Source organism: Pinus tabuliformis, chromosome X, assembly GCF_031772625.1.
Source record: "Pinus tabuliformis cultivar Carrire ecotype Pingquan chromosome X, CPIR1, whole genome shotgun sequence".
Classification (NCBI taxonomy): Eukaryota; Viridiplantae; Streptophyta; class Pinopsida; order Pinales; family Pinaceae; genus Pinus; species Pinus tabuliformis.
Genome location: NC_142308.1, coordinates 203,226,462 through 203,240,495, shown reverse-complemented (window position 1 = coordinate 203,240,495; position 14,034 = coordinate 203,226,462).

The following is a 14,034-nucleotide window of genomic DNA, read 5'->3' as shown; positions in this document are numbered from 1 at the left end:
ATTTCTCTCAGAATGTGATCCTTTCTTGATATGGTCCATAAACATTTACTATAAAATATCTCTTCTCCAGCTCTAGGGAAAATATTTATGCTCTAATATATGAGGTCGTTAAAACATAGTGTGTCTTTGTAATTGATTTTTTTTCTCGTGTTCTTCTTAAAATATACTTATTCCTTACAAATTCACAGACTAATAATAAAATCCCAAGATTCACTTTCCACCATTGGTTAAGTGGAATGAATTACTAATTGAGGTGAATGACCCTAAGGGAGGTAAAAGGTTCATTTTTCTGAACCCCTCCTTCAATTAGGATGAAGGGGTGTAATAATAGGACTGCACATGTTCATACTACCTAGAATGACACTTTTCAATCTCCTATTGATGTGTATCACTTCTACTGCTATAAATTCCAACCACAAAGAAGCTAGAAACATGTACCTTTTGCCACAGAATGCAATATGAGCTATTTGATGAATTGAAGGTAGCCTATCTATAGAGAAATTTAAGTAGCTAAGAAATATATTCACAATTAGGGGTGTTTTGTAGCACATTTATTTAGGCTATACATTTGGGAAATTTGAGTTTGGTACTCCTCATATAAAGGTATTTTGATATTTGCATCAGTGACCTTGTCAAACTCCCTTGCTGTACAAATAAAGTAAAAAAAAAAAAAAAAAATTTAACTACCATGCATAAACTATACATACGTTCCACGTTGATATTCCTTGCATAAACACTTTTATAACATATATATATATATATATATATATATATATATATATATATATATATATATATATATATATATATATATATATATATATATATATATATATATATGTCACAGTTTATCGAGCAGCACAATCTAAGTTTGCTTTTATACATATGTATGGGCTACACATATCCTTACCCGCTTACATAATGGTTATGTTGATTACATTTACCTCCCTCCATGCAATCACCCATTCCAAAGGTTCGCTAACAATTAAACATTGTCTAAGTTTTGATTTAGTGGCATAATAACAATCTGCAGTTGCAAAACCGAGATATATACAACGCACGGTAAGAGTTGTCAATCTTAAATGTTGGATTTATGGCAACTGCTGTTAATGTTCTGGTTTAAAACCCCGAGAAATCCGAAACTATGACGCTATGTCCGGCCTCGGTGTTGAACCAGCTGGCGATATCAACATCGTCCATTTGGATTGATAAATGGACAGATGACAAACCGTCATGTGCCAATGCGTGCCCGGTGCTCCAAGCGCCATACGGCCTGACACCTCGGGCTTGCCATTTCGCGCCTGAACTCTTTCCGAACCCCAACCCGCTATCGAACGATGATAAGAAGCTGCTTTGGATCGAAGGCTAAGATTGCGCCACGAGGCAGTAAGATGGATGAGGTATTTTAAGAGGTGTGTTTTCCCCTTCCGACTGATTCTGGTTTTCAGTTTAGTGTGACTGTGTGCCGCTTACAGCACTGTGGCGATTAGCATTGTTCCGAAATCCCTTCGACTTCAGCAAACATCACGCCTTCGGTATCAGGAATATTGTCATTGTTAACCTGGTTCTGTCTTTTCTTAATGCATGAAATTATCGGGTATATTAGTTTATGCAACACCAGTCTTGGTTACAGCCTGCGCTAGTTTTTCCGTTGCAGTCTCTCATCGTTTCTAATCAGGGTTCTCGGTTTATGGATTGGTTATCGTGCTCAGGTGGATGGCTCGTCGTTTACCCATCGATGACGAGAAACTTCTCCACTCTGCTTGCTAGCTCAATACCAGGTAAGACTCATATGCTGCCAAAGTCTCCTATCTTCGACTTATCCAGGGTAATGGCTGAACTTTTGTTCACTTGGGCAGGGATGCCGGGTATCATACTCTCGAATTTGGGGTCCCGGTGCAAGCTCAAGGGTCTCCCTGTTGACATTTTTTCTGGTTCTACTTTTACCTGTCAGGTTTCCTCGCCCCTGCTTAGGCAGAAACCTCTGTTAGGAGGCATTGCATGCTGAGCATGACTGCTTAACCGTGTCTCATTTAAAATGTATAACTGTCTTTTAGCTTTTAACTTTGTCTCTGAACGCAGACAGTGATTTTGTTAAACAATGGTACTGAACTGTATGGGTTTGTTTCCTGGTTTAGACTTGTTGAGATAACATGAATGAGACACAAGAATTTTAATAAGCTTTTAGCTCTGTTTATAATGTTTTTCGGTTTATCCGCCTTCTCTGTACTGGACTATGTTTACAGACTTAAGTTTAATTTATATCATTTCCTTCTTCAGGGTAAAGCTATTGTTTTTCTTTCCTTTCAAATGGTGAGTTCATATATTCATATGATTCAGCTTTGGTATCCTCTGCTGGCTAAGCACATGCTTAAGCTCAGCTAGGGCGACTCATCCAGAGCGGGGGTTACAGGTTAATATTGACTGTGCATGAATATGGTTAAGGTTATTGTTCTCGTTCCACGGCATCAATGCATTATTTGTTTATTTACTGTTTAAACCGTGAATGTATATATTTCAAGCCATGTAACACAGTTACGCGGTTGTAAAGGAAATGTTTTTGAGTTGAACTTAGTTTCGTTACCAGCAATCGATTCATTCCGCGGTCCCATTGACCGAGGGTTAGGGTATCTCGTCGCCTTTCTTTGAACAATGTTATAGTTTAGAATATAACTCGTTTTATTCTGAATGTCACACCAGATTTACTTTCCGTGTTCATTCTCATGGGAATATATGTATGCTACAGTCTCTTTCCAACAGAGAATGCTTATAATTTTCTTTCCAGTTCTTGAATACAGAGATTGCTAGAATTTTGTTTTCGATTCTTGTATATAAAGAAGGGTTTTACAGTATTCTTTTCTTGTTTTAAAATTCTTGCTACCGCCAAGGTTACAGAGTTCTGTTCGATATGTCTTCGCTTTTATTTCAAATAAAGAATACAGGTTCTGTCTCTTCAGTCACATAGAAACTAGTATTCTTTTTTTTAAAAAGAAATAAACAGATTACTTTCCACTATTTTTATTCTCTTACCACAGAACCACGCAAGAAATTTCTCAGTTGATATGCTTAGTAAGCCATACCTGCTTAGCAGCAAACCTATTCGTAATGCTTGTCAAACCACCCGTCCGTAGGAAGATCCTTCTCGATCTTCCACCCCCAAGCACTTATGCAGATCCTCTTGTCTGCAATTTCACTGGCTACGCCAGATCTCGCTATCTGATCCTAACCAGACATAGCGAATACAGGAAAATCTCTTCCCTTTTCCTTTGCTATCTGATCACTACCAGACATAGCATTCTTTTTCTTTCTGCCATCTGATCTCTACCAGACTTGGCAATCTTTTCCCCTTTTTCCAACTGGGGCCTCAACTACCTCCTGAAGGTAGTTAGGTTTTTTTTTTTATATATTTAACTGCCTCCACAGTTATTAACCATAATTAATCATAAGCTCAAATCAAATAGTGATAACACAATTTAATTATCATAATGGTTAACAATACTAGCAACAGAGTTTTTATACTTTTCAAATAAAGTTTAGCTCATGGTTAACTTTACTATTTACCAACATTAACATTTCACGAGGAGTATTACATCTCCCCCTCCTGAAGTTCTACATCGTCCCGATGTTGCTGTTCATTCAAAAACAGTCTGGGATAAGCGTCCCTCATACTCTGCTCATTCTCCCAGGTGGCCTCATCAGGCCCAAAGTGCTGCCACTGCACTTTAACCTGGTTGATGACCTTTTTCCGCAGCTCGACTCTTCTTCGATCTAGTATGTTCACTGGTTCGACCATGAACTCTCCTTCCGGTTCCACCTGAAACACATAATATTCAGATTAGCTGCTTACTAACATGCTATTTCAGTTTACATTTATTAACAGTCTTCCCTTACCTGAATGTCCTGCCAACTTATTATGTGCCTAGGGTCATAAACATATCTCTTTAAAACTGATACATGGAAGACATTATGGACCCGGATATGGCTGGGTAGGGCTAGCTGATAAGCTACCGGCCCCACTCGTGCCAGAATTTGGAAGGGCCCGCAGAAGCGCGGTGCCAATTTGGCACAAGCATTCCATTGGAGAGTACTCTTCCTAGCTCGAATTCTGATATACACATGCTCACCCACCTGATACTCTTTAAATGTTCTCTTCCGATCTGCAAAATTTTTCTGCCTGTCCTGGGCCATTTTTAAATTAGCCCGAACCCTTTTGACCATGACTTCCATCTCTTCCAACATCTCAGGGCCCAACAAGAATTTGTCCTCCGGTCCACCCCAACTGGAGGGTGTGCGGAATTTCCGGCTCTAAAGCACTTCGAATGGGCTCATCCTCAAGGATGCATGATAACCATTGTTATAAGCGAATTCTACGAGGTGTAGATACTCCTCCCATCGCGTAGGTTGTTGCATCACATAAGATCTCAGCATGTCTTCCACCACTTGATTCACTCGCTCAGTCTGCCCGTCAGTCTGCGGATGATACGCGGTGCTGAAGTTCAATTGAGTTCCTAGACCTTCAAACAAGGTCCTCCAAAAAAACTGATGTGAATTTAACATCACGGTCAGATATTATTGTTTTTGGCAGCCCATGAAGTTTAAATATATTTTGCATAAAAATGTTTGCGATTTGAGCCGCACGATAAGTGGATTGAACCGGTATGAAGTGAGCTGATTTACTGAGTTTATCTACTACCACCATTATAGAATCATTGTTCTTTTTGGATTTTGGCAAACCCGTAATAAAGTCCATGGTAATGGTCTCCCACTTCCATTCTGGTATGGGTAATGGCTGTAGTAAACCCGCAGGGTGCTGATGTTCAGCCTTAACCTGTTGACACTCTAAGCATCGCGCCAGGTATTCTATCACATCCCTCTTCATGCCTGGCCAGTAATACTCCTTCCTAAGCGAGGTGATTAACTTCTGGTAACCCGGATGTCCTGCATAAGGACTTTTATGATATTCATCCAGAATCTTTTCTTTAATACCGCTCTGATTGGGTACATAAATCCTCTTCTGGTAACACAAAATTCCGGCTGCATTCAAGGTGTACCCTTGTTGTATTAGGTGGGTATTTAAATCCTGCACTAATTGCTTCTTTTGTAAGTAAATCTGGTCTTGTGCAGCAGCCTCGTCAATCTCTTTGTCAAGGGTGGACCATCCTTGACTAATACCAATTTCATAAATGCAATGCACTTTTCGGCTCAGTGCATCAGCTACTCTGTTCTCTTTTCCTTTCAAGTGCTTAATTTCAAAATCGAAATTTCCCAAAAAGTCCACCCATCTTGCTTGTCTCGCATTTAAGGTTGGTTGACTAAAGTAACTAGTCAAACTATGGTGATCAGTCATCAACAAAAATTTTCTCCCCACTAAATAATGGCGCCACATCTTTAATGCATGAATCACCGCGGTTAATTCCAGATCATAGGCAGAATATTTCTGCTCATGCTCTTTTAACTTCCTGGATTCATATGCAATCACCTTACCTTCCTGCATTAACACTCCACCTACGCCCTCTTTACTTGCATCCGTGCAAACTACATATTCTTTTTCGGGATCCGCAACACACAGCACAGGTGCAGTGGTGAGTAGGTGTTTGAGCTGTTCAAAGCTCCGTTGACAATCTGCTGTCCATTTAAATATTTTTCCCTTCTTTTGCAAAGAGGTGATAGGGTATGCAACCCTGGAAAAACCTTCTACAAACCGCCGATAATATCCAGCCAGCCCCATGAAGGATCGGATATCTGCTACGTCCTTGGGTATTGGCCATTCCATTATAGTTTTGATCTTTTCGGGGTCCACAGCTATACCCTCTTTCGTAATGATGTGGCCCAAATACTGGATTTGTTCTTTATAAAAATCACATTTGCTGAATTTACCATATAGCTGATGCTCCCGTAGTGTCTGTAACACTATTCTAAGATGCTCCTCATGCTCCTTAATATTCCGGGAGTATATAAGTATATCATCAATAAAGATCAACACAAATTTGTCTAGGTACTGATGAAATACACTGTTCATCAAGCACATAAATGTCGCAGGTGCATTAGTCAACCCAAAAGGCAGTACCACAAACTCGTAGTGTCCATAACGAGTACGAAAAGTTGTTTTGGCTATGTCCTCATCTTTAATTCTGATTTGATGGTAGCCCGATCTTAAGTCGATCTTTGAGAAGATTGTTGCCCCCTTCACCTGATCAAACAACTCATCAATGCGGGGTAGTGGATATTTGTTTTTAACTGTCAATTTGTTCAGCTGTCTATAATCTATGCACATACGCAGAGTTCCATCCTTTTTCCTAACAAATAACACAGGAGCTCCCCAAGGGGATACACTGGGACGGATATACTTCTTGTCCAACAACTCTTGCAGCTGCATTTTTAACTCAGTTAATTCTGGCACACTCATCCGATAGGGTGCTCGGGAAACTGGGGCTGCTCCGAGTATCAATTCGATGGTGAAGTCTAAATCTCTTTTGGGCGGCAGCCCTGGGATTTCTTCAGGAAATACATCTGCAAAATCTTGCACTACCGGTATATTTTCCACAGTCGCAATTTTATCTACAGACCCTGCATACCCTACTTGTACTGCATAAATCTGACATTTCTTCCGGACACTTTTAACTAGCTGTGAGGCCGTAATTGGCCGAATCTGCACTGGTTTCTGGATGCCTTGAATCTCTTTTTCCACTCCCAGTTCATCTCGGTAAGAAATTGTTTTCGTCTTACAATTAATCACAGACCATCGCTTTTCCAACCAGTCCATTCCTATCAGCACATCATAGGATCCAAGAGGGAGTACATTCAATTCTGTTGTTATTGTTTGGCCAGCTAACCTTAATGGACAGTTGCTGACCTTAGTCAGTACTCGTCTTTTGGCCCCAGTGGCCAGCTGTACTAACCAAGGACTTTTAAACTTAATAGTTTGCAAACTACAGCTTTCCACAACTTTGGGACTTACATAGCTTAAAGTAGCTCCTGGGTCTACTAAAATAGAAACAGTTCGATCAAAGATCTTACCTTCAAACTCTATCATTGTTGGCTGGTAATCAGCTTGTCGATCCTCAAGTGCTGCATTTATTCTGGGCATGGATCGGACCACATCTCCTACTGTAGAAGCTTCATAGATCTGGGACAACTGATCGCTTTCCTTCCGATGAGGACAATTTTTAATACAATGGGGTCCACCACAACCCTAGCACTAAACCGGTGGCCTAGCTGAGCCTTCATTATCCAATCTAACCTGCTGTTCACTATATTTAGATTCAGCAGGTGGCTTAAATCTGATCTGATTTTTAGATGGATTTCTAGTACTGGCCCCTTTCGAGAATCCTTTGTGAAAGCTGCTGCGAGTTCCCTTAGTTCCCACAGCCATTCTGCTGCTCTTCTTATCTGTCCAGCGCTTCCCAGAATTTTCTCCTTTTTGTTTGCTCTGCTGGTAACATAATCTCGCCTTCCGAATTGCTTCATCCATCGTCTTCGGATTATCAAACTCTATCCTTTCTCGCATTGCCAGAGGTAGGCTGCTAACAAACCGTTGTACCTTAGCCTTCTCCTCACGAATATACGGTACATAGCGAAGCCGGGATGTGAATTTAGTTACGAAATCGTCAATGATCTGCTGTCCAAGCCGCAGAACATGAAATTCTCGTGCTTTTTCATCATAAAAGCGTTCTGTCAGGTATTTCTCCTTAAAATATCTTTGAAAAGTCTCCCAGGTCACATCCTGCTCACTCACCCCCCACACCATCTTGACCTCTTCCCACCATAATGTGGCCTTGGCCTGCAGCTGGAATATAGCCAGCCATGCCTTAAGATGGTGATCATACTCGTATAATTGAAAATACTTATTCATATTAATTAGCCACGCCTCTGCAGCTTCTTCTGATTCCCCATCGAAATGAGGTGGTTTAATCTTCCGAAACTCCCCTTGTAATTCTATCCGTTGTCTTTTTGGAGTTTGATATTCAGAAGCATTAACATACTTCTCTCCTCGCGTCTCCGCCCTTTCCTCCGCTTCCTCCTGTTCAGTGTGATAGCTCTGTTCATCTGTTACTCGTGTCTGTTCAGGCCTCGGATGTGACTGTTGTTGATGTTGTTTATCGGATAAACTTTTCAGAATTCTCTCCTGCTCCATATTTAATCTCGCGTTATCTTCACGCAAACGGGCCATTTCGTCCTTCAGCTCCTGAACTGTCCTCAATATCGTCAAATCAGTATTGCGACCTTCTGCTCCCAGTTGCACCCAAAGCTCAGGATTTCCCTGAGGTTGAGCAACATTATCTGGTTGATCCAAATTTCCATGAGGAGCGCTACTTGCTCTCCTCATTCTGCTGCTACCTGTTTAAGATTAACTCATTCAACAGATATAATTGTGTTTTAGCATACTCTCAACTTATTTGTCATGACACTATATATATATACATTGTTGTTTTAATTGAAATTTACCCAAAGGTCACAGAGTTGTAAACTTGGGCTCTGATACCAATTTGTCACACTCCCTTGCTGTACAAATAAAGTAAATTTTTTTTTTTTTTTTTTTAACTACCATGCATAAACTATACATACGTTCCACGTTGATATTCCTTGCATAAACACTTTTATAACATATATATATATATGTCACAGTTTATCGAGCAGCACAATCTAAGTTTGCTTTTATACATATGTATGGGCTACACATATCCTTACCCGCTTACATAATGGTTATGTTGATTATATTTACCTCCCTCCATGCAATCACCCATTCCAAAGGTTCGCTAACAATTAAACATTGACTAAGTTTTGATTTAGTGGCATAATAACAATCTGCGGTTGCAAAACCGAGATATATACAACGCACGGTAAGAGTTGTCAATCTTAAATGTTGGATTTATGGCAACTGCTGTTCATGTTCTGGTTTAAAACCCCGAGAAATCCGAAACTATGACGCTATGTCCGGCCTCGGCGTTGAACCAGCTGGCGATATCAGCATCGTCCATTTGGATTGATAAACGGTCAGATGACAAACCGTCATGTGCCAATGCGTGCCCGGTGCTCCAAGCGCCATACGGCCTGACACCTCGGGCTTGCCATTTCGCGCCTGAACTCTTTCCGAACTCCAACCCGCTATCGAACGGTGATAAGAAGCTGCTTCGGATCGAAGGCTAAGATTGCGCCACGAGGCGGTAAGATGGATGAGGTATTTTAAGAGGTGTGTTTTCCCCTTCCGACTGATTCTGGTTTTCATTTTAGTGTGACTGTGTGCCGCTTACAGCACTGTGGCGATTAGCATTGTTCCGAAATCCCTTCGACTTCAGCAAACATCACGCCTTCGGTATCAGGTATATTGTCATTGTTAACCTGGTTCCGTCTTTTCTTAATGCATGAAATTATCGGGTATATTAGTTTATGCAACACCAGTCTTGGTTACAGCCTGCGCTAGTTTTTCCGTTGCAGTCTCTCATCGTTTCTAATCAGGGTTCTCGGTTTATGGATTGGTTATCGTGCTCAGGTGGATGGCTCGTCGTTTACCCATCGATGACGAGAAACTTCTCCACTCTGCTTGCTAGCTCAATACCAGGTAAGACTCATATGCTGCCAAAGTCTCCTATGTTCGACTTATCCAGGGTAATGGCTGAACTTTTGTTCACTTGGGCAGGGATGCCGGGTATCATACTCTCGAATTTGGGGTCCCGGTGCAAGCTCAAGGGTCTCCCTGTTGACAGTTTTTCTGGTTCTACTTTTACCTGTCGGGTTTCCTCGCCCCTGCTTAGGCGGAAACCTCTGTTAGGAGGCGCTGCATGCTGAGCATGACTGCTTAACCGTGTCTCATTTAAAATGTATAACTGTCTTTTAGCTTTTAACTTTGTCTCTGAACGCAGACAGTGATTTTGTTAAACAATGGTACTGAACTGTATGGGTTTGTTTCCTGGTTTAGACTTGTTGAGATAACATGAATGAGACACGAGAATTTTAATAAGCTTTTAGCTCTGTTTATAATGTTTTTCGGTTTATCCGCCTTCTCTGTACTGGACTATGTTTACAGACTTAAGTTTAATTTATATCATTTCCTTCTTCAGGGTAAAGCTATTGTTTTTCTTTCCTTTCAAATGGTGAGTTCATATATTCATATGATTCGGCTTTGGTAGCCTCTGCTGGCTAAGCACATGCTTAAGCTCAGCTAGGGCGACTCATCCAGAGCGGGGGTTACAGGTTAATATTGGCTGTGCATGCATATGGTTAAGGTTATTGTTCTCGTTCCACGGCATCAATGCATTATTTGTTTATTTACTGTTTAAACCGTGAATGTATATATTTCAAGCCATGTAACACAGTTACGCGGTTGTAAAGGAAATGTTGTTGAGTTGAACTTAGTTTTGTTACTAGCAATCGATTCATTCCGCGGTCCCATTGACCGAGGGTTAGGGTATCTCGTCGCCTTTCTTTGAACAATGTTATAGTTTAGAATATAACTCGTTTTATTCTGAATGTCACACCAGATTTACTTTCCGTGTTCATTCTCATGGGAATATATGTATGCTACAGTCTCTTTCCAACAGAGAATGCTTATAATTTTCTTTCCAGTTCTTGAATACAGAGATTGCTAGAATTTTGTTTTCGATTCTTGTATATAAAGAAGGGTTTTACAATATTCTTTTCTTGTTTTAAAATTCTTGCTACCGCCAAGGTTACAGAGTTCTATTCGATATGTCTTCGCTTTTATTTCAAATAAAGAATACAGGTTCTGTCTCTTCAGTCACATAGAAACTAGTATTCTTTTTTTTTAAAGAAATAAAACAGATTACTTTCCACTATTTTTATTCTCTTACCACAGAACCACGCAAGAAATTTCTCAATTGATATGCTTAGTAAGCCATACCTGCTTAGCAGCAAACCTATTCGTAATTCTTGTCAAACCACCCGTCCGTAGGAAGATCCTTCTCGATCTTCCACCCCCAAGCACTTATGCAGATCCTCTTGTCTACAATTTCACTGGCTATGCCAGATCTCGCTATCTGATCCTAACCAGCCATAGCGAATACAGGAAAATCTCTTCCCTTTTCCTTTGCTATCTGATCACTACCAGACATAGCATTCTTTTTCTTTCTGCCATCTTATCTCTACCAGACTTGGCAATCTTTTCCCCTTTTTCCAACTGGGGCCTCAACTACCTCCTGAAGGTAGTTAGGTTTATTTTTATTTTTATATTTAACTGCCTCCACAGTTATTAACCATAATTAATCATAAGCTCAAATCAAATAGTGATAACACAATTTAATTATCATAATGGTTAACAATACTAGTAACAGAGTTTTTATACTTTTCAAAAAAGTTTAGCTCATGGTTAACTTTACTATTTACCAACATTAACATTTCACGAGGAGTATTACAGACCTAGAGGAGCATAGAGAGGACATTATGTGAGACATACAGGTGGGCTTCATGCATATTGTATCTCACATACAAATGGGCCTGATGAATATTTCATGATGTATTGTCTTTCAATAAGAACCTAATTAAAAACATAATACTTGTGGTGTTTCTAATCTTACTTCTGATTTAAACAATACTTTAAAAGAAAATAAAGGGGAGAGTAGTGAGATGCATCCACAACATTCTCAACTTGAAAAGAGGTAGGGTTAAAAGTAGTAAGGTCAAAATGGAGGGAAAAGAAAATGGGAGGAAACAAGAACATGTGCGCTTTCTGACAATGTTGTAGGAGGCCACCAAAGATGTGTCTGTGACATGACCTACTGATCCATGTACAATTATGTTAGAAACAAACCATACATAAAGTACAACCATATGTTTATAATTGAAATTCACAAGAGGCACATAATTTTATTTTTCATGATTATGAAACTCCTTTATAAACAGATCAATATAATAAAAACATTACTACAGAAAAACATTATTAACATTGACTTAAAGAGGCTAAAATACCTTTTCTTCTGCAAGTCTTGATCTTTTTCTTGTAGAGATTTAAATACTTACCAAATGTAGAACATTAATGCTAATGTTGTTCCTTGGAAGAAAACATCCAACTAAGGAGAGGTCAGTGCCCAAGACATTATTTCAAGGCTGTAAAATTTTCAATTTGTTGTCCCATATTTTAAAGCCTCAGAAATATTTGTTCAACAGACAATGCGCTTTAAATCTTTCTTAGGAAGAAACACTCTTTTAAAGTGTCCTTCTTATGGTGAATGTGATTTAATGTTGCAGTACAGTGAGTGAAAGACTTTAAAGAAAGTTTTAAACAAAAAGCTACTTGAAGTAGAATCTATTGTCTTAAACTTTAGCAGAAATATGGAATTAAAATGAAATGGAATACAGAAAATAGGAGCATGGATTTTTAACTTTAACTTACATATATTAAAATTTCAGTGAAACTGTAATCCTAAAAGCCAATAAATTCATTACTCTCTTCTATAGCACAACAACATTTAAACTTAGAAAACAACAAGAAATACATATCACACCGAATAGATGTCTGGAATCACTTTGAAAGATTTATTAAATATCACCAAGAATATCAAAATTACAAAGATAATTTTTTCTTTTGACGTTCAAAATTTGGAACCTCTCCTCCTCTTCAAAATTGTCTTTTATAGAATAATTACAAAAAGGACGGTTATGAAACTCTCAACTATCAAAAACTGTATAACTACTTAAACTATATGAAAACTACTTTGTCCTTAGAAACTACATTCATGAAGAGAATAAAAAAAAATTACATCATTTTATAAAAATGTCTTTTCAAAATTTATGCTAACGTAATAGCTAGCATTTGCCTATTGAGTCAACTAAGATTCTGGTGTAGGTGAAATCCCAGCTTCTGTACTTGTTGTTATAGGTGACATCCATTCTCTACATCTCTTCTAGACTATCATATCTCAGCTTCGACGTTTGAAAAACCTGGCGCGAGCCATTTGAAAGTTGGTAATCTTGCTATAAGTTGGTTTATTAGTAAACATAGTTCTGATTAACCATAACAACTAAAAATCGTTGTATAAATAATTTACTATTTTTGCTCCTTTAAAACTTCCATATTTTCATGTGAAGTGTCAATATTTCTCTTAGCCTCTATCAGAAAAGTGTCATAAGTCTCGCAGGGAAGGGGATTTCTGTATTGATCCCAGAAAAAAGGAAACCCTACCCTGGTTCTTTTGTCAAATTCAGTATTAAATTCTAGAATAGATTATTTTGCCTCTGTCAGCTTGGTTTCAGTTGATTTCCTAAACATATTATTCAAAGTCATCTTATTTTTTTCCAATGCTAACTATGTTCTATCTGTAAATTTCATTTCTTTTAACTCTTGTGATGATTTAGAGTTAACAAATTCATTCTTTTTCTTAGAAAATTGAGAATGTTGCTGAAGATTTTGCTTTTCGATAGTAATTATACTTTCCAAATCTCTAACAATAGCCCTTTATTGCAAAATTATTAATAAAAATTCCCAAATATTCCTCACTGTGTGAATGGTTTCATTCTATATAATCTCCCTGGCTTGAATGAGGGACATGTTTCCCTTCATTTTCTCCTTTCATTTTATGATCTGTTTAGAAGCAATCTGAAAATAATTTTGATATTTAGTAGTAGTTTCTTGAGCCATGGCTAGTTCCTTCTCTACTATCTTGAGATTCTTCAAAGAATCCTCAAAATTCATTTAAATCTTCTTCATTTCATTCTCTGATATTTATAGCTCAGTCATTACTCTGGTTAGCTTCTCTACAGGATATTTGGAGTATGGTTGTAATAAAATAGTACAAACATGTGAATCTAATTTCTATTGTAAAACAAAATTCATCTCTTTTAGATTTGTAATTTCATCGTTCCTTTGAAAGAGGCCATTGGTAAAAGTTTCACTTTTTTTGTAAATCACACATACATATATTTTTTCTTTTTCTATATATGAGGAAAATAAAATGAGCTACAATAGTTGACATCACCAGCCTCTACACCCTCAATAGTCACCAAAAGAACATTCAAGGATATACAAATATATATGTCACCAAAAATACATTGTTGGAAACTCCCCAATGTTCTTGTTGTTGA